This window comes from Pteronotus mesoamericanus, unplaced genomic scaffold (assembly GCF_021234165.1).
Source record: "Pteronotus mesoamericanus isolate MK-2021 breed Mesoamerican mustached bat unplaced genomic scaffold, CSHL_Meso_final contig_55, whole genome shotgun sequence".
NCBI lineage: Eukaryota > Metazoa > Chordata > Mammalia > Chiroptera > Mormoopidae > Pteronotus > Pteronotus mesoamericanus.
This window is the reverse complement of record NW_026555198.1, coordinates 3,961,706-3,981,682: the sequence shown is the minus strand read 5'-3', so window position 1 is coordinate 3,981,682 and position 19,977 is coordinate 3,961,706. Positions and strand designations below refer to the sequence as shown.

Sequence of the window (19,977 nt, the reverse complement as noted above, 5' to 3'; positions counted from 1 at the left end):
AAATAATTATATAGAAATTACACAAACTTTGAAATATGCATGTTATAAAATTAGATATTTTACACACTTTTCTGAATCTTATTTTCATACTAAACAATCCCTCAAGGAAATTTTAAAAAATCACCAGGTAGAACTCTATTTCATTCTTTCTGATGTCTTCATAATATTTCCTTGCATTGATGTATTACCAGTGCTGCAGTAAACATGCTTGTATATAGAAGCTTGTGTGTTGTGCTTTTATTTTTATTTCCATGGGACATATTCTCAGGGGCTGGGTCACTGAAGTAAGGTATATTGTAGGATCATTCAACATTCATTCAGGAAAAGGCAATATTACATTTTTAAAAATTTGCCTGTCTGATGGGTGTGAGCTGATAAGATATTATCACTTTAGTTTGGGTCTTCTTGGCCACTAGTGAATTTGAGCACCTTGTCATAAGTTTGCTTAGTCTTTTAAATTATTATTCTGTGAAATGTGTCCCTTCACATGCTTTACTGATTTTTATTTTAGGGTGTTTGTCATCTTCTAGTTAATTTACAAGAACTTTTTGTATATTGTAAATATACCTTCTCTCTTCCTTTGCATTACAAATAAGTTTCTAAATTTGTCTGTGGATTTTGTCTGTTTTTTTTTTGTCATAAAAAGTTTTAAATTCATATAATATCTAGTAGGCTCATCTTTTCCTTTACGGCTTCTGGGTATCCAGCCTTGTGCCCTGTCTTGTATGTGCAGTCGCCAGGAATTTCCTGCAATATTGATTATTTTTATAATATGTAAGTCTTTATGTGCCATTTATTTTAATATATGATGAAAGATTGTGTCCATGCAATGCTATTTTCCTCTAGAAAGATGTCAGATGCATTATCATTTGTTAAATCACTTTTTTCCTCAATAAATTAAAATACCATGTTGTAGTTCCAGATATTCAAACATATTATAAAGCCACAGCAACCTAATTAAATGACTATATTATCAGCATTGGACTAGACACATTAGATAAAGGGCACAGAAAAGAAAATCATATACTTGTTACATTGAGAGCCCAAGTTTTCAGAGGAGTTCTCTCCTATCTCTGGGCCCCTAATGAACACGGACACTTCAAAGGGATATTGTGAGGATAAAGGAAACAAGTAATGTAAAACATTTAGTAAAGTACCTGGCCCATAGTAAGCCTGTAATAAAGGGTAGTTGCTATTATACCCTCTCTCTTGACACTTAACTATCCTGTCTTGCATGCGTGATGTCTGCCTTTAGTAACCACTTTATGCTCGTGGAGGGCAGTCACTGTGCCTTAGCTCCTTCAGCACCTAGACTGCCCTTAATAAAAGATTAACCAGGATTTATTCTTGGAGAACAGAGATTTTCAACGGTGTGCTGTGGCAGGCACACTGGTAAGCCACAAGAATTTTTAAAACATGCAGCACCTGATTATATAGTCGGGGCACTGACCTATTTTCCCTTAGATCGTCAAATTTAAAAAATTACAACAGCCAACACAATAGTCATCTGGTGTGAATGAAGCAAAATCATACTTTTTTTTTGTCAGATAGGCCAAAAATGTATTGTTTGGTGTGCTGCAGAATTTTGGTAATTAGTTTATATGTGCCAGGAGGTGAAAAAGTTTGAAAATTACTGTTGTACACACTAGTCCTGTGCTTTGGCAGTTCTAATTTTTCCTATTTTCCAAAATCTAGACTGAGTGAATCCAACATCCTCTGAGATGGACCCCTACCATTGGTTGCGGGTGACTGCTCCTCTGTGTCTTTCCTGTGACATGACATGCTCATAGTCAGCTGTGGCTATTATTCATTGAGTATCCATGCACTGGACATTTTCATGGATACATTCACCTCTGCCTTGTCCCTCAAATTCTTAGTAGTACTTGACACTGTATGGGATACACATTGAATTATTTTGGGTAACTCTCCTTTATTTTCATTAAATCAATAAACTACTGGGATAGAAATTTTATTTTTATGAGTTATTTTACAATTGCTTGAAAATAGTTTAGTACTTTTAATAATTTATTTTGTAACAAAAATTTGAAAAATAGAAAAATATCTATTCTATGCCACCTGTGGAAGAAAAATGAGGGGAAAAACCCTCTACGAATTAGTTTAAAAACCTCACATGAAAAAGATAAATTTTTATTAACTTGAATCCTACTAAATAAGCCTTCAGTAAAGCAACTTCTCTCTGTTCTAAATTCTGAAGGTAAGAGGGAAGTAGGAAATACCAACATCAAAAACCTCCAGGTCATGTCAAGAATTCATTTAAAAAGTAGGGTTTCTAGATATAATATAGGACTCCCACTTAAATTTGAATCTGAGACACATAACGACATTTTTAGTGTAAGTATGTCCCAAATATTGCATGGAACATAGTCAAGCTAAACAATTATTTGTTATTTCTTGAAAATTCAAACTTACTTAAGTGTCCTGTGTTTTTATTTGCTGAACCTGGCAACCTTGTTAAAAATCTGTGTTTCACAAGGCACTTGGGGACTCATAACTGATTCATTGCAGTGCCCCAAGTTAAGGCCCTGAGGATTTCCTGTATATACAATTGGAGTTCAATAAACATTAGTTGAACTGATTACATGATGATGATTATTAATAATTACTTTTTGGTCTCCGAGTTATTCACAGGCACAAAAGAGGACTGACACAAACTTAGAAAGAATTTTGACAATAAGGCAGCCACAGAAAGGAAGTTTCTGATTAACCCTTTATTAACCAAGTAGGAAAAGCTCACCCATTTGGGAAAGCATCTCATGGTGCTGCTGGAAGACACTTAAAATTTATTCTTACGTGTGTGCGCATGCGCGCGCGCGCGTGCAAGGTTTCTAATTTTTTGACTTGGTGTTGGAATATCACAACGTGTGTGTGTGCGCGCACTTGTGGGGAGGGTTAGAGGCAGAGGGCAGGAGAAGCAAGACAAGAAATGTAAGGCCAATGAATGGAAAACAAAACACTTGAAAACTTTCCTTCCTGGTACATTTCATGGAGAGTTAATGGCTTTTTAAAAGTACTTTCAAAATCAGAATTAGGCAGTGCAGAGTAGAAGGCACAAATATGGCCTCTAGTGTTCCATTAATGACGGGATCAAACGAAGAAGCTCTTCTACATGCTCTTTATGAAAGAGCAGGAGAACCAATGTGATGTTTAGTTTCTTGGAGGAAACTGAAAAAAAAAATAATCCCATATTACCACAATACAGGCATGAGTTCAATGCAAATGGAAAAGACTGGTGGCTTATTAATAGGCTCTCCCTGTAGCAAGCTGGCCTTCCCGGCTTCAGTTTGAAATTGATTATTTTAATACAGAATTCCTGAATGAAAGAGGTTCTTGGCCTTTTCCTGGGCTGTTGAATAATGTATGTGGGAGAAAGCAAATAGCAGCAGAGGGTCTCAGCTGCGGGAACAATGGCGCACACCCAGAGCTGAGGGGGCACGTTAGTTTATCATCGCCTTGTCAATCCTCCTAGCCTGGGAATCGCGGGGCAGCCTAGAAAGCAGCAGCTGCCCGACGTGTGGTGAACTGACCGGGGCACTTTAAAGAGGCGACTCCATTTACCCATCTGAAAACAAGATATTGATTTTCCTCCAGCTCTGGAGAGAAAAGAGACGTCCTGAAAATATATGGAGACCACCATTTATCCAGACTCCTCCCCCAACAATCACACCACCCCAAACGTTTTCCTTGGCTTCCTCTCCACAAAGTTCCATTTTTTTCCTTCTTCACCTGGGGTAAGAGTGAAGAAGCCCCCCTTTTCTGCCTTCTGTGAATATATTGCACAGAGTACTTTTAAGCTGAAACTGGAAAAGTACGTAATGACTGGCATCTGGGGATATCTTTTATGAATTAGAGATCAATTTTTTTTCCATCCACATAGAAATAACGTATTATAGTAAACTTCAGTCTGGCACTTTACAGCTCTCTCATCTCCAGCTGTGTACATCTTAAGTGGTTAAGGAAAGCTTGTAGCATCCTAGAACAAAAACAACTTTCAACTCCTTAGAAGTCCCTACCATGAAAGCCTAGATCTTAGGACCCAGGTCATATGAACAAAAATGAAACTTTTTTTGCCATAGTAAGTATCCATAAGTACTCCTTAGACCCACAGGAGTTTAAAATCAACATGCTAAGAGCATGGAGAGGAGTGGAGCTCTGAATTGAGGCAGCCAGAAGGCCAAACTCCTGGGAGGTGACTCGAACTACTCCAAAGGCTTCAAGAGACCGCAAGTGTGTGATTTGATGTCAATCCCAAATTCTTCAATGACCCACATCCACATGTGCTCAAAAGTCCTACATACTGAGGAGACTGGATGGTTGATGTGGCACACTTTTCTCTAGACAGGGAAAGGAATGGGTAAGTAAGGTATGACCTGCCAATCCTCACTGAGACTCAGTCACCAAAAACAGAGATTAGACAGGAACTCTCAATTCTGGATTTTCAATATGACATTTCTTTTCCTGGAAAATTCCCTGCTCCCACCACCACCATGGGAAGTGCTATAGAAATCTAGGGAGGACCAAGGAAAAGGATGGGGGCTAGGCAGAATAAAGGAGAGAGGAAAAACAACTCGTGAAATACAAACAGGGAAACCCATCCTTAATTGCTGTGAAGGTGGGTCAGGGATGGCAAGTGCTGCCCTTTACCCCATGTGTTTACCCCACCAGGATCCAGAAATGGGAGCTGAACCTTGTGAGTGGCCCCAGTCATTGAGCTCTCTGTTATGCTAAACAAGCACCGGAGGTGGACTGGCCTAACCATCTGCTAGAGACACGCATAAATCGAGCAAAGGTAGAGCATTACAGCGTGTGTGTGTGTGTGTGTGTGTGTGTGTGTGTGTGTGTGTGTATAATGCAGCGTACATGGGAAAAAGCAAAAGTGCATTATTAAAAAGCAGCAGAAAGCAACTGGAGAACAGAATACAGTGGGCAGAGATTAGTGTTCCAATTATTATTAAATGTTAATAAGCACACGTGGGGAACTCCAGGTTCTCTTGTCATTCACCAGACACAATGCATCCAACAGGGCAGGGATGGGGAAGGCTAGCTTAGCCACTGGAATTTTTATCATTTGGTTTTGTGACACCTTCCCCAACCTGGACAAGTACTGGGTGACCTAAAGCTCTCCTTTCATTGTAGACTTCTTACAGTATAACATTTGCCCTTTAAAAAAAAAAATACGAAAACAAAAATAGAAAGAAAAAAAAATCCATGTAGATACAACCCCAGTTGACATTTTGATCTCTGTTTTTTTTTGGTGTTCTTTTGTGATTTCCTTTCCTGCTGTTACTGTTCTTTCCATATAACATATAGGCAGTTTCAAATTATTGGATAGTCTTTGAAATGTGTTCATCTGAATAGCACATCTATGTTTTTAAAATTTTAATGGAATTTGAAATTATTTTAATCTTTTAGGATGACTTAGTATGCCTTGATTATTTAGGAGCATTTTTATTTTGAAGGCAGGAAAGGGTGGGGTAAAGAACAGAAATTGGGGTGAGGGATCACTAGCCCAAAAGAAGAGAGCGTGTACCAGAGTTGTGCCATCCTGAGGAACAGCCGGCATCTCAGGATCCAAACTGGCAGTTTATTTCAATCCTCAGATGTACTTTGGCTTGCAGAGATGTTTTCTATGCCTTTTGAATGCCTTTAGATAATGCATATACTCTCCAGTTTGCCACAAGTCTCACCACTCCTTGTAGTTATACTTCTTTGATTCCTTGCATTTTCATCTCTGCCTGACCCCTAAAGATATTTTACACTTATGACATCTGATATGATTTTAATATATCCTGGAAGACATCACTTCTCCAGAGAATCCTCTTCCAATGGATCTTAACTGTGAGTGCTTTTTCTCCCCAGGAAATATGTGGCAATATTTAGAGACATGTTTTAGTTGTCATAACTGAGAGGGGAATGTTGACCTACAGGCATCTAGTGGATTGAAGCCAGGGATGCTGTTTAATATCCTACAATGTGCAGGAAAGTCTCCCACAACAATTATCCAGCCCAAAATGTTAAGAATTCTGAGATTGAGAAACTCTGAAGTAAACCAGGGCTGGGATTTGAAACATAGAGTTTCCTTCTTCAATCTTCGGATTTTGGTCCCTTGAAAAATGCAAATCCCATGGAGAGAAGTCATGTTCTATGCTGTTGGCCCTTTATATTTGAGTATGAAGAAAGGATCTGTGAATGGAATTGGACAGAGAGCAGGAAAGGGTAGAATATGGAGGACCCCATGATAATTTCTAATGGTAGACTTTCATCATTAAATAGTCAAGATTGTTCCAGGAAGGAAACTCACATCAAATTTCTGTTAGTACCCCCATTAATAATCATGTAACACTATCTAAATTGAGTACTTCCTCTGTAAAAGGCACAGTATTCACTGCTTTACATGTATGGTCTAATTGTATCTTCCCAACAATCCTATGAGACAGATGAGGAAACTGAAACCCAGAAAGACTGAAGTAACCAGCAGCTCAAAGTCACACATGTAGTGATAGGACTGGAACTTGAAACCTGGTCTTACTGGCTCCAGATTTCCAGGTTTTAGCTAAGATTAAGGGTCAACATTTACTCAAAATTTACCCCAGCTAGACACTACATTAAGTGCTTTACCCACATTATCTCACTTAATCATCATAAAATCCTAAGGGGTACATATTATTATCCTCCCCATCAAACAAGTGAGGGAAATGAGGATTAAGAAGTCTCACGATTAGACCTTTAACACGATGTCTGCTAGACTTCCTAAGTCTAAAGTTGGTCTTGGTGTCAGGGGAGAGACTTATCAGAGGATCACTTTGTAAAGTATATAAATGTCTAACCACTATGCTGTACACCCGAAACTAATATAATATTGAAGATCAACTGTAATTGAAATATTATTTAAAAATTAAGAAAATGAGGTTTGTCAAAGCATGGAACTTCAGTCCCTCATGTTCTAATTTACATTAGAAGCAGTGATGTGGAATGGAGGAAGACTTGAACTTAGACCAGAGGACCTATTTCGTAGTCTTGGCTCTGCCACAGTCTGGTGACCTCGGTCAAGTCCCTAGAACCAGGGCTCCTGCCCAGCTCTCAAGGGAAGAAAGCCAGGCCATGAATGCTGATTCCCTGTGGTTAGCTTCAACACACTTAGAGGAAATGTCATAAATGAGAAAACCTGGTCAGTCTAGTGAGGGCACTTTTTTCTTTTTTTTTTTCTTTACTGGATAAATATTTTTAAAATTTGTTTTAAAATTACAGTGTACATTTAATACTAGTTTGTATTAGTTTCAGGTGTACAGCATAGTAGTTAGACAATCAGATATTTTATAAAGTATTCCCCCTAATATTACCAGTACCTAACTGGCACTATATATAGTTATTACAATACTATGGAATATTATTTGGACACATAAAGAATAAAATCTTACCATTTTTGACAGCATGGATTGACCTAGAGGGTGTTATACTAAGTGAAATGAGTCAGTCAGAGAAAGACAAATGCCATATGATGTTAATTATACATGGAATCTAAAGAACAATATAAACAAACATACCAAATAGAAATTGTGGCATCACTTTCGATCAAAGGGGCTGAACCAAAAAGACTGAGCTAGCTGCTCAACTACAAAATGTAGCAATAGCCCTTAATGGCTTCCAAGATAGAAATATACACATTAATCTCATCTCTATTCTCCCTCAAACTTCATATCCTGCTACCATTATCTGAGTAGCTTTCAAAGTCAACTCCTACTAACTATGGCTAACAAAGTCCCAATTTTCTATAACATAAATTGATGATGATACATACCTAAACTTATAGTAATGCTATCTGGGGGGTTGGGAAGTTTTTCCTTGTTTAGTAATGAGAATATCCTCTGGATCTTTTTACCTTACCTAGCAGGGCCTCTTCAGTCAGTTCAGGTGAAGATAAATTGAGCTGTAATGGTGTATCTTTTAGATGATCCAACAGCATCACTTGTTAGTTTAGCATAACAACTGCCAAAAACCCAAATTTGTAAAGATATAGCATCATTGAGAGAAATATATTAATCTAATGTTGAAACTATAAACTACCTTGACCTAGTAGTTTTCACAATGTACAACAGATTCCTACTATCTCTGCGCCTCAGGTTTTTCAATTATCCTCCAATGTCCCAAGGAAACTTGGTGCACAATTTGGGAATCATGGGTATACACTGAAAAGTACACATCCCTCCAAAGCAGTTCTCATTCCTCTTTCCCATGGGTACATGGGAAAAGTATTAACCTTCCTTTTGTATAACTCTAGAAAATTTTGACATATACCCAACAGAAAAACACTATACTTACCATTCTGATCTGTGTTCTTGTGATTAATATAGCCTGGAATAAATTTTTAACAGTATATAAGAATTCTTTGTTTTTAATCATTACATGATGTATGGTAACTTATGCCACAAGATTTCTATTGATGTACATTTAGTTTTTCAGCATTTCTAACAGCATTGTAATGACTATCCTACATATATCTTTGTCCACCTGCATGATGAATTCTAGAAAGATAATTTATGGGTCAAGTGCTATGTACATTTCAAATTTTGAGAGATATTAAGTTTGTTGTGGTTAATTTCAACTAACTGGTACACACATACACCTAAAAATAAGTTTAGGCAAGAGAGAGGAAGTTTTCAGCTGGCATATTAGACAAGCCTTGCTCCAGATGGCATGTTCCACAGGACATCAGGAAACAGGATGACATGGAGCAGAGAAGCTACTTAAAAAGCAATAAAAAAGACAGATACTAGAGGAGTCCAGAAAACAATGGGTCAATATGAGAAATTTTTAAACTTGTGGTTTTGAGGATGGAATGCAGAGAGCTTATATAAATTAGGAGAAGAAAACTCTAAATCTTTATTTCTCACTAACCTCTAAATAAAATTTAACATTTCTTTCACATACGAAGGTAGGCAACAATTCATAGTTGTATTAACAATACTTGTGACCCTGTCACCAAAATAAATCACCCATATGTTCTTTCTACATTACTATTGTTGCGGATACCTTGAAATATATTTAATGCTCATCACTACTTTTAAGATTTTTTTTTATTTTTTAGAGAGAGAGGAAGGGAGGGAGAAAGTGAGGGAGAGAATCATTGATGTGTGTGAGAAACATCAATCAGTTGCCTCTCGCATGTGCCCCCAGCTGGGAACCTGGCCCACAACGAAGGCACATGCCTTGACTGGGAACCTTTTGATTCATGGGACGATGCCCAACCCACTGAGCCACACCAGCCAGGGTTCATAACTACTTTTAAATAATGGCAAATATTAAATCCACTGCACTCTCTTGTTATTTAATGCATTTATAAGGATGCGCAGATAATATTATATTGCAAAATGTATGCATTTTATTTTATGCCATCACATGATTTATCTATCACCACATAGCAAATGATCACAAACTTAGTGATTTAAAACAATAGGCATTTATGGTCACACTTTCTGTGGGTCAGGATTCTGGGCACAGCTTTGCTAGGTCCTGTTTCAGGATATCAGAAAGGTTACAATCAAAGTATGGGCTAGGTCTGTGGTTGCATGTTGAGGCTCCGCTGGAGAAAGATTCATTTCGAAGCTCACATGGTTGTTGGCTGAATTCAGTTCTTCTCTGCCTGTTGGTCTGAGGGTCTCAGTTTCTTGTTGCTTTATGTCCGTCAGTCAGCGCTGTACTCAATTACTTGAGGATAACTGACAGCATAGCTCTCTTCCACAGAGTAACTGACAAGATGGCTGCTTGCTTCATCAAGGTCAGCAAGGGAGAGAATCTGCTAGCATGACAGAAGTTAAAATCTTATGCCCTGGCTGGTGTAGCTCAGTGGATTGAGCACTGGCCTGTGAACCAAAGGGTCATCGGTTCAGTTCCCAGTCAGAGCACATGCCTGCGTTGCAGACCAGGTCCCCAGTAGGGGGTGCGAGAGAGGCAACTACACATTGATGTTTCTCTCTTCTTTCTCCGTCCCTTCTCCTCTTTCTAAATATAAATAAATATAGCCTTTAAAAATATTTTTAAAAAATCTTACGTAAGATTTCCTGAGTGGTAGAGAGAGGAGCACAGTTAACTCACTGCCAAATAAACAACCTCTTATCTGGATAAAATTATAAAAAATAATCATTTAAAGTTTCTGGAAATTGTCCTAAGGACATAAAAAAAAATAGAGAAAAACACATTCAAGAAAATCTACTAAATCACGGTAAGAATAGTGACTCTGGCATTTGAGCTATCACCTGCTCTATCTTTTCTCCACTGCCAGCTTCATTTTGGAGGAAACCACTCTGAGAGCTCCACTCTAGGCACATACTGTCAGGAAAATAGGGATTCCTCTACTCTCAACTCTCAGTCTAGGGCTACGCTTTCTCTGTGGAAGGGGCAGGCCTTAGCTCAGAGTTACAGAAACTATTTTAGGCCAGCATGGCAGAGAGGTCTACAGCCCCTTCCTGCACCCTGGCTGCACTTGTAGCACAGAAGCTTTATTGAATATAATGGGCCCTGATCTCCCCTGCTGAAGTTCACTGGTGGTGTGTTGTTCCCATGTTGGGAGGGGCAACCAAGAATGCAGCGTGGCCACCACCTTAGGGAATGGTTCAAAATTTGGTCTATAAGGCCAATACTACCCAGACTGAAGAGTCATCAAAGAAAAGAAACAAATTCAGCAAAGACATCACATCTTATATTATTGTGGCACATTTGTTACACTTGGTAAAATAATATTGCTACATTATTATTAACTGAAGTCATTAGTGTAAATTAGGGTTTTTGCTTTGTGGTGTACAGTTCTATGCATTTTGGTAAATGCATAATGGCATGTATCCATCATTATAGTATCATATGGAGTAATTTCACCACCCTTAAAATCCCCAATGTTCCACCTATTCATCCCTGCCTCCTCCTGAACCCCTAGCAACCACTATCTTTTTTTATTGTCTCAACAGTTTGCACATTGCTAAGTGAAAGCAGTCAGTCTGAAAAGGCTATATGATTTCCACTATATCACATTTGTCAATTATACCTCAATAAACCCAGAAATATTATTTTTAGAAAGTCTTATTCAATCAGATTCTCAGGGATGGGGCCAAGGAATCCATATTTTTAACACCCTCAACTGGTGATTCTTATTGCACATTCACTAGTTTGAAATAGCGGTATATAGGCTCTAGCACTGGCAACTGAAAAACAGGTTTGAAATCTGGCCCTGAAAATTTCTAGCTGAGTAACTATGCTCACTTTAGCTACCCCTGGTCACCCAGATTCAATGCCCTCATCTATAAAATGGGAATATCAATAATGCCTACCTTAGAGAGTGGTTCTGATGATTAAATGAGTTATTATATGTAAAGCCCTTATCACCATGCCTAGGACTCTGTAAATTGTAACTATTATTTATAAAGCACAAGGAATGCATCCAGTTTTCCATTCATTTGCTCTTATAGTTCCCCCGAAATACTGCCTATTATTATCATAGGTTAATAGGGACCACTAAGAGGCAGTGTGGTATAGTAAAATGAGGACAGGATCTGGAGTCAAATCTGGATACAAATCCCAGCTCTCTCTTTAAAGGCTATGATCATGAACAATTTGCATTTTGTGAACCTGTTTCCTCATTTGTAAAATGGTAGTGAAAACTGTACCTACATCCCAGAATTATAAGAATTAAATGAAATAATACATTAAAGGACTTGACATGCAGTAAGCACTTATTATGCAATACCAAAATCTATTTACCCACTCCTTCTGATCCTCCACTGTAGTAACTGAAATTATTGATTACCTAGGAATAATTTTCTGCCTATGAAAAACTCTACTAGAAGTATACATTAGTCATATCTACCCAGTTCACATCAATATTTTGTTGTTTATAATTTCCTGAATGGAAACTTGGATCCTTTTACTATGCAGTTCTTTCTAACCCTGATTTCTGTATTTACAAATCTCACCACAAGGTTGCTTATTAAAAAAAGATGAGAGTTGTGGCTGATGATTATCATTGTGTCTCACTTTTTCTGATTAATGAAATCTAAACATATTACTATTCTAGAACTTCAGAATGATCTAAAGATTTCATGAAACTATAGGCACAGACTCGTCCACATCATTAATAAATGAGAAGCTCTAAATAGATTACACCAGCATTTAAGAAGTCATCCTTTTCTCTTCTCTTCTGCACATTCAGTCAGCAGTAGAATGCATTTTGTAAATCTCTGATGTTTCAAAAGTTGCCAGTTACCTGACCAGGCAGACTTAGGCATGATCATCCTTTGACCAATTCCTATCAGTATGGGCAGCACAAGGAATGCTTATGTGGGAGAAACCTGGAGGCTTCGAGAGTCAGAAATCTACGTTGGTCCAGATTGTCAAGGTATTGAACATGTTGGCAGAAGAGAATTATCTCCAGACATTTAGCTTATCAAGAGTAGGGTTCAGTAATCAGTGCCTCAGAGAGGGATACTGGTTAGTCAGCATCTATCTAAGAGAGGAGGGGAGATATGCATTCGAGTCTCTGCAACAGAAAGAAATGTCTTGTTAAATGCCATCTGAATGATACAGACCTTATATCTTATGGGAGCTATGAGAAAGGAGAATAGTAGGTGAAAAGCATATCAGGGTCTCCAGGAGCAGATGGACTTTGAAAAATATTTAAGATACCTATATTTTTGTGATACAAATTTAAAGCAAATGAAGATCCATGATATATTATTGGCTGGTGCCAATATTCGAATAACAGAGTAAGAAAGTATGACTGGGGCCATGAGTCGGAACCAGACAAAAGACCTGAAAGAGGGGCTAAGCATGCACGCTCGGAATCTGACAGTCATTCTACACAGTCAATAGATATTTGTTGAGCACACACTGTGTGCCAGAAACTGTTCCTGGCCCTGGAGAGACAGTGATGAGAAAAGTAGATTACACCTACCATGGGCGCAATAGTTAACTTCTCTAAATTTCAATGTTCTCATCCTTAACACTGGAAAAATATTCCTTATTTCTGTCTCATAAGATTGTTGTGAGCATTAAAGGAGGACAAAGCATATAAGGTGTTTTGCATTGTCTGCTGTAGAGTAAGGCACATAATAAATGAAATAGCTTGCAAAGGGGGATAAGTGGGTCTCAGCTTGGCTCTGAGAAATGTATTGGATTTTGATAGGCAAAGACAAAAAGACAATGTTGAAGTAGAGAGAACAATTTTAATTAATTAAGTCACTCATGCAAAGCAACTTTTGGAGTGTCTACGACATTGGCATTCATAGCCCTATTTTACTTCCATGAACTGTTTGAATGGTATGGGCAAATCTTGCTACCATTACACTCAATTAATACATACCCTAGATTGAGTGTGAGATTAAGAAGCATAAAGCTGTTCTTTCATCTCTTTATGTAAATACCTCACTTTGCTAACTGTCATTCTTTTGGTTAAAGTATATTTTTCATATAGTATGGCCAACTATAAGTGCAAGACAAATACTTAATCTGGAGATCAAAGAAAACAACCAATGATCTGCATCCACACTGGAAAAAATGCTGGCCACGCTGGACTTTCTGGGAGAATATCTTTCTCCAGGATGGCACCTCCCTAAGACATCATCAAAAGTAATTTGAGCATGTGATTTTAATTTTACATGCTGACTTTAAGATCTGCCCCAGAGTAAGGAGTGACTCTTGTGTGTCAGGCATCACGCTAGATGCTGGCAATAGAGCGGTCAAAGAGACAGACATGACCTTTAGCAAGATGCGTACAAAAGAAAGGGCTGTTGAGATTGAGGTAGGAATGGAGAATCTGCCTGGATTGGAAGACCTTATTAGAGAAACGGTAGGAAATACATCTGCAAGTGAAGGTTAGTGTCAGATAGCTGAGGATGTCAGATAGCTATGGGCGCTCTGAGCTCTTGATGCCATTCTTTCTTCAGCTGGGTTGACATATGTTCAAAGTAGTGATTAAGCAACAGAAGATGAAGCTTGTGACAGTTCTCAAGACTTAAAAAAAATTCCTTCCAGGAAATCATTAGTAGTGGCTGATTTAATCTGAATAAATGAATTAATGCTACAGCCAAAAGCCTTATGACATATACCAAGACTAACACAAAATGCATCAATGGCCTAAATAAAAGGGCTAAAACCATAAAGCTCTAAGGAGAAAACCAGGATAAACCTTTACGACCTTGGATTTGGCAATGGATTTTTATACATGACAGTAAAAGCACAAGGAACAAAAGAAAAAAAATACAGAAATTGGACTTAATCAAAATTTTAAAATTTTGTGCATCAGAGGACACTGTTAAGAAACTGAAAAGACATACCACAGAATGGGGAATGTATTTTCAAATAATATAGTGGAGAAAGATCTAGTAACCGGAATATATAAAGAATTCACACAACTCAAAAACAAAAAGACATACAAGCCAATTTAAAAGTGGACAAGGAACTTGAATAGACATTTCTCCAAAGAAAATGGCCAATAAGCATATGAGACGTTCAACATCATTTGTCGTTAGGGAAATACAAATCAAATCACGGTGAGGTACCCAGTAGAATGCCAATCATAAAAAAGACAGAGAATAACATATGTTGGCAAGGATGTGGAGAAATCAGAACCCTCATCCATTGCTGATAGGAATGCAAAATGGTACAGCTACTGTGGAAAACAGGTTAGTTGTTTCTCAAAAATTTGAATATAGAGTTACAATGTGATACAGCAATTCCATTACTATGTATATAACAAAAATAATTTAAAACAGGCATTCAAACAAAAAAAAAAACCTTGCACACTAATATTCATAGTAGCACTATACACAGTAGTCAAAGCTAGAAACAATTCCAATGTCTACAAATTGATTAATAGATAAACAAAATGTCATATATTAACATAATGGAATATTTTACAGCCATAAAAGGGAATGAAGTTCTTTTTTAAAATTTTTTAATTTTTTTCTTGTTGTTCAAATACATTTGTCTCCATTTTCCTGCCACCACTTTCCTCTGCCCCACCCACCGCCACTTCCCACCCTCAATCCTTCCCCACTTTGGCTTTGTCCACAGGTCCTCTATACATGTTCCTTGATTTGACCCTTCCCCTTCCTTTTCCCTTTACTCTCCTCCCTCCTTCCCTCTCATTACTGTCGGTTTATTTTTTCTTTCAATGTTGCCAGTTATATTTTTCTTGCTTGTTTGTTTTGTTGATTAGGTTCCACTTATAGGTGAGATCATACAGTATTTGTCTTTTACCACCTGGCTTTTTTTGCTTAGCATAATGCTCTGCAGTTTCATCCATTCTGTCATTAAGGGTAGTAGCTCTTTCTTTCTTTCTGCTGTGTAGTATTCCATTGGAATGAAGTTCTAATACATATCACAACACAAATGCCCCTTCAAAAATTATGTTAAGTGAAAGAAGCCAGACACGAAGGTCATATATCGTATGATTCCATTTGTATGAAATATGTACAGCAAGAAAATCCATAGAAGCTTAGTGGTTTCTAGGGGCTGGGGAAAGTTGGAAGTGACTGCTCAGCGGGTATGGGGTTTCTGTTCGGGGTAATGAAAATATTTACCAAGTAGATAGAACATATGGTTGCACAACATTGTGAATGTATTAAATGCTACTGAACTGTACATTTTAAAGTGGGCGATTCACTCTGGCCAGTGTGGCTTAGTTGTTTGGAGTGTCATCCCATAGACTGAAAGGCTGCAGGTTTCAAATACAGTTGGGACACATACAAGAAGGCAACCTCTCGATGTTTCTCTCACAAACATTGATGTTTCTCTCTCTCTCTCCCCCGTGCCCCCTTTCTCCCTCCTTCTGTCTATAGAAGCAATGTAAAAAAAATGTTCTCAAATGGGGATAAAAACAATTTTTTATATAAATAAAATGGGTAATTCTATGTTTTATTTATTTATTTATTTATTTATTTATTTATTTATTTAGGTCATCAGCATTTTATTAAAAGGTGCACATCATTCATTAATCATGTAACCTCAAATTATCATCCCGGGGTAGCAATGACATATTCATATGCTAAATGCTTTTCAAGATTTGAAGTAGTATCCTGGCAAGATGAGATTGTACATAGACTTGAAAACAAAGCAAAATGATGACAACAAAAATTGGACTACCTTTAGAGTATGCGTTCAAAGTCCATTGATCAAGATTTAAAAACTGATGGTACCTTTTGCTAACTGGTTGACTGTGGACAAATCATCTCTTTCTTTGTTTTTGATATAGACATGTTACTATACTTACACTGGGTTATTATGGAGTTAAAATGAAATAATATATGCTTTATACATTTCATGGGAAAATGTATATAGGAAAAGATGGATATAAAACTGGAAAAGATGGAGAAGTTCAAGAGAGATTCAGAAACTATAAAAATAACTAAATGGTAATCCTGGAACTAAAAAACACAGTATCTAAACCAAAACTCATTAAATTAAAAAAAATCTACAGTAGATTGGAACAAAATAGAAATAAAGATCAGTAAACTTGAAGACAGGTCAATAAATTTATTCTAAATGATGAAGAAAGGGAAAAATACTGAAAAATTGAGAAACTCAATTACCTATGAAGGAAAATCAAGGCCTCTAAGATATGTGCAATTGTAATCCCAGAAAGAATGTCAAAAATATATTTAAAGTTTGATCAAAACATTAGCCCACAGGTCAAAGTTAGTGAACCCTAAAAAGAGAATCCCACTTAAACATACCATAGGAAAACTGGAGCAAACAAAGATAAAGAAAAAATCTTAAAAGCAGAGGAAAAAAAGGCACATTATAAACAGGGGAAACAACAATAAGAATTACATATGGCTTCACATTAGAAACAATGGAGGCCAGAAAATCAAAGAATAACATACATTAAAGTGCTGAAATTAAAAAAATAATTCTGTTCATATAGAAACCTATGTTCAGTGAAAATAACTTGCAAAAATTAAGGCAAAACAAAAAACTTCAGAAAAACAAAAGCTGCAAAAATTTGTTGCCAGTATATCTACCCTATGAAAATGCTCAGGTGAGTTTTTCAAGTTGAAGGATTATGGTATGAGAAGAAAATTGGGATATAAGGTAAGAAATGAAAAATATTTCTCAGATAGTAAATATAAAACACTATTTTTTTCATTCAATTTTTTAAAGGCAATTGAATGTTGAAAGCAAAAAAAAATGTATTTTGGGCATTATACCTTGCATAAAAGTAAAATATATGACAATAATGGCACTAAGGATGGAATGGATGTAAATGTAATGATATTTTAATATTATTATACATTAAATGATATAATATTTCTTTGTAAAATGTGACAAGTATGTATATTGTAATCCCTACAACAGCTAAAATAACACAAAAAGTTATTGCTAAAAAGCCAATAGAAGAAAGAGAATGAAAGAAGACAAGAAAGAAGAAAAATATAACAGAAAAGATAAAAAAGGAATAGACTTAAACACAGTCATATCAATAATTCCATTAAATATAAATGGCTTAAATGATCCAACTTAAGCAAAAATGGAGGTTGATGGACTTTATTAAAATAATATCAAACACTACGCTCATAACAAACACACTTGAAATAGAAAGACACAGCTAAGTTGAAAGTAAAAGAATGGAACAAGATAGTCCTGGCTGGTGTGGCTCAGTGGATTCTGCGCCAGTCTGCAAACCAAAGGGTCACCAGTTCAATTCCCAGTCAGGGCACATGCCTGGGTTGAGGGCCAGGTCCCCAGTAGGGGTCGCATGAGAGGCAACCACACACTGATGTTTCTCTCCCTCTCTTTCTCCCTCCCTTCCCTTCTCTAAAAATAAATGTCTTTTAAAAAAATGTACCAAAATAATGGAACAAGGTAAACAATACAAACACAAGGAATAAAAAAGCTTTTGTGACTACATTAGTATCAGACAAGGTAGACTTCAGAACATGAGTATTATCAGAGATAAAGTAAATCATTCAATAATTATAAAACTGTTAACATATTAAGAATAAATAACAATCAACATAAGTGAGTGTGCAATAATAGAGCTTCCAAATACATAAAGCAAAATTTACAAAACTAAAGGAAAAATAGGTAGATCAACAATTATAGCTGGATATTTATTTTCTCATATTAGTAATTGATAAATCAGGAAGATGAAGAAATCAGTAAGGATGTCCAGTAAGTCCTCACTTAACATCATAGACAGGTTGTGTGACTTTAAATGAAATAGTGTATAACAAAACCAATATAACATCAGCTAATTGATACAAAAAAGAATTAATTTCCTATGGTTTTTCATCAATGTTATAATAAAATTTATTCAAGGGCCTGCTATAAAATATTTGAAAAACACTATCAACCAACTTCGACCTACAGTAAATTAAGAACTAATTCTAGGCCATAAAATGATTTTCAATATATTTTAAAATATTTAAATCATAGAAATATACTATCTGACCACAGAAAAATTAGATTAGAAATCAATAGCAAAAACATACCTGTATGATCTTCAAATGTTTGGAAATGAGCAATATGCTTCTAAATAACCCATGGTTAAAAAAGAAATCACAAGTGAACTTAGAAAATAAATCAAACTACATAAGAAAACACAAAATAAGAAACTGTGAGTTGCAGCTAAATCATTTCTAAGTAGGAAATTTATCATTTCATTTTTATATTATATCTTTTATTCTACCCCACTTTAAGATGCTATAAAAAAGAGCAAATTGAATCTAAACTAAAAAGAAAAAAAGAAAGTCAAGGAGAAATCAATAAAATAGAAAAAGACAAAACAATAGAGAAAAATCAAGAAAGCTTAAAAGTACTTTCTAAAAATTATTTTTTTCAGTAACAGTTTACATTCAGTAATATTTTGTATTAATTTCAGGTATACAGCATAGTGATTAGACAGTCATATACTTTACAAAGTGTTCCCCCTGATATTTCCAATATCTACCTGACAACATACATATTTATTACAATATTAATTACTATATTTCCTATGTTTTACTTTACATTCTCATGGCTATTTTGTAAATATCAATCTGTACTTCTCAATCCCTTTACCTTTCCACCCAGTCCTCCAATACCCCTGCACTCTGGTAAATTTCAGTCTCTTTTCTGTATCTATGAGTCTGTTTGTTTTGTTTGTTCATTTGTTTTGTTCCCTATATTCCACATAAAAGTGAGATTACATGATATTTGCCTTTCTCTGACTGACTTATTTCACTTGGCATAATGCATTCTAGGTTCATCCATGCTGTACCAAATGGTAAAATTTCATTCTTTTTTATGGTTGAGTAATATTCCATTGTATAATATGTATACCACCATTTTTTTAATCCACTCATCTATTCATGACCACTTGGTTTGCTTCCATAGCTTGGCTATTATAAATAATGCTTCAATGAACACAGGGATGCATATTCTTTCAAATTAGTGTTTTGAGTTTCTTCTGATATATACCCAGAAGTGAAGTCACTGGGTCAGAGGACAGTTCCATTTTTAACTTTTTGAGGAATCTCTATTCTGTTTTCTGTAGTGGCTGCACCAGTCTGCATTCCCACCAACAGTGAATGAGGGTTCCCTTTTCTCCACATCCTCACAAACACTTGTCATTTTTTTTGATTTGATGATAGTGATTCTGACAGGCAATATTTCACTGAGGTTTTAATTTGCATTTCTTTGATGATTAGTGATGTTGAGCATCAGTTCATGCCTTTTGGCTGTCTGTATGTCCTCTTTGGAAAAGTGTATATTCAGCTGCTTTGCCCATTTTTTAATTGGACTGTTTGTTTTTGATGTTGAGTTGTATGAGTTTTTAATAAATTTTGGATGTTAACCCCATATCAGATGTATCACTGGCAAATATGCTCTCTCATCCAAAGGACTGTCCTTTAATTTGTCAATGGTTTTCTTTGCTGTGTAAACACTTTTTAGTTTGATGCAGTCCCTTTTGTTTATTTTTCTTTTGTTTTCTTT

At 36.3% G+C, this 19,977-nt stretch overlaps 1 pseudogene; it reads left to right on the top strand.

Annotated features, from left to right (window-relative positions):
• Positions 1 to 12,318: 12,318 nt before the first annotated feature.
• LOC129075529 (ferritin light chain-like) overlaps positions 12,319 to 19,977 on the top strand; it is an 84,093-nt pseudogene continuing 76,434 nt past the window's right edge.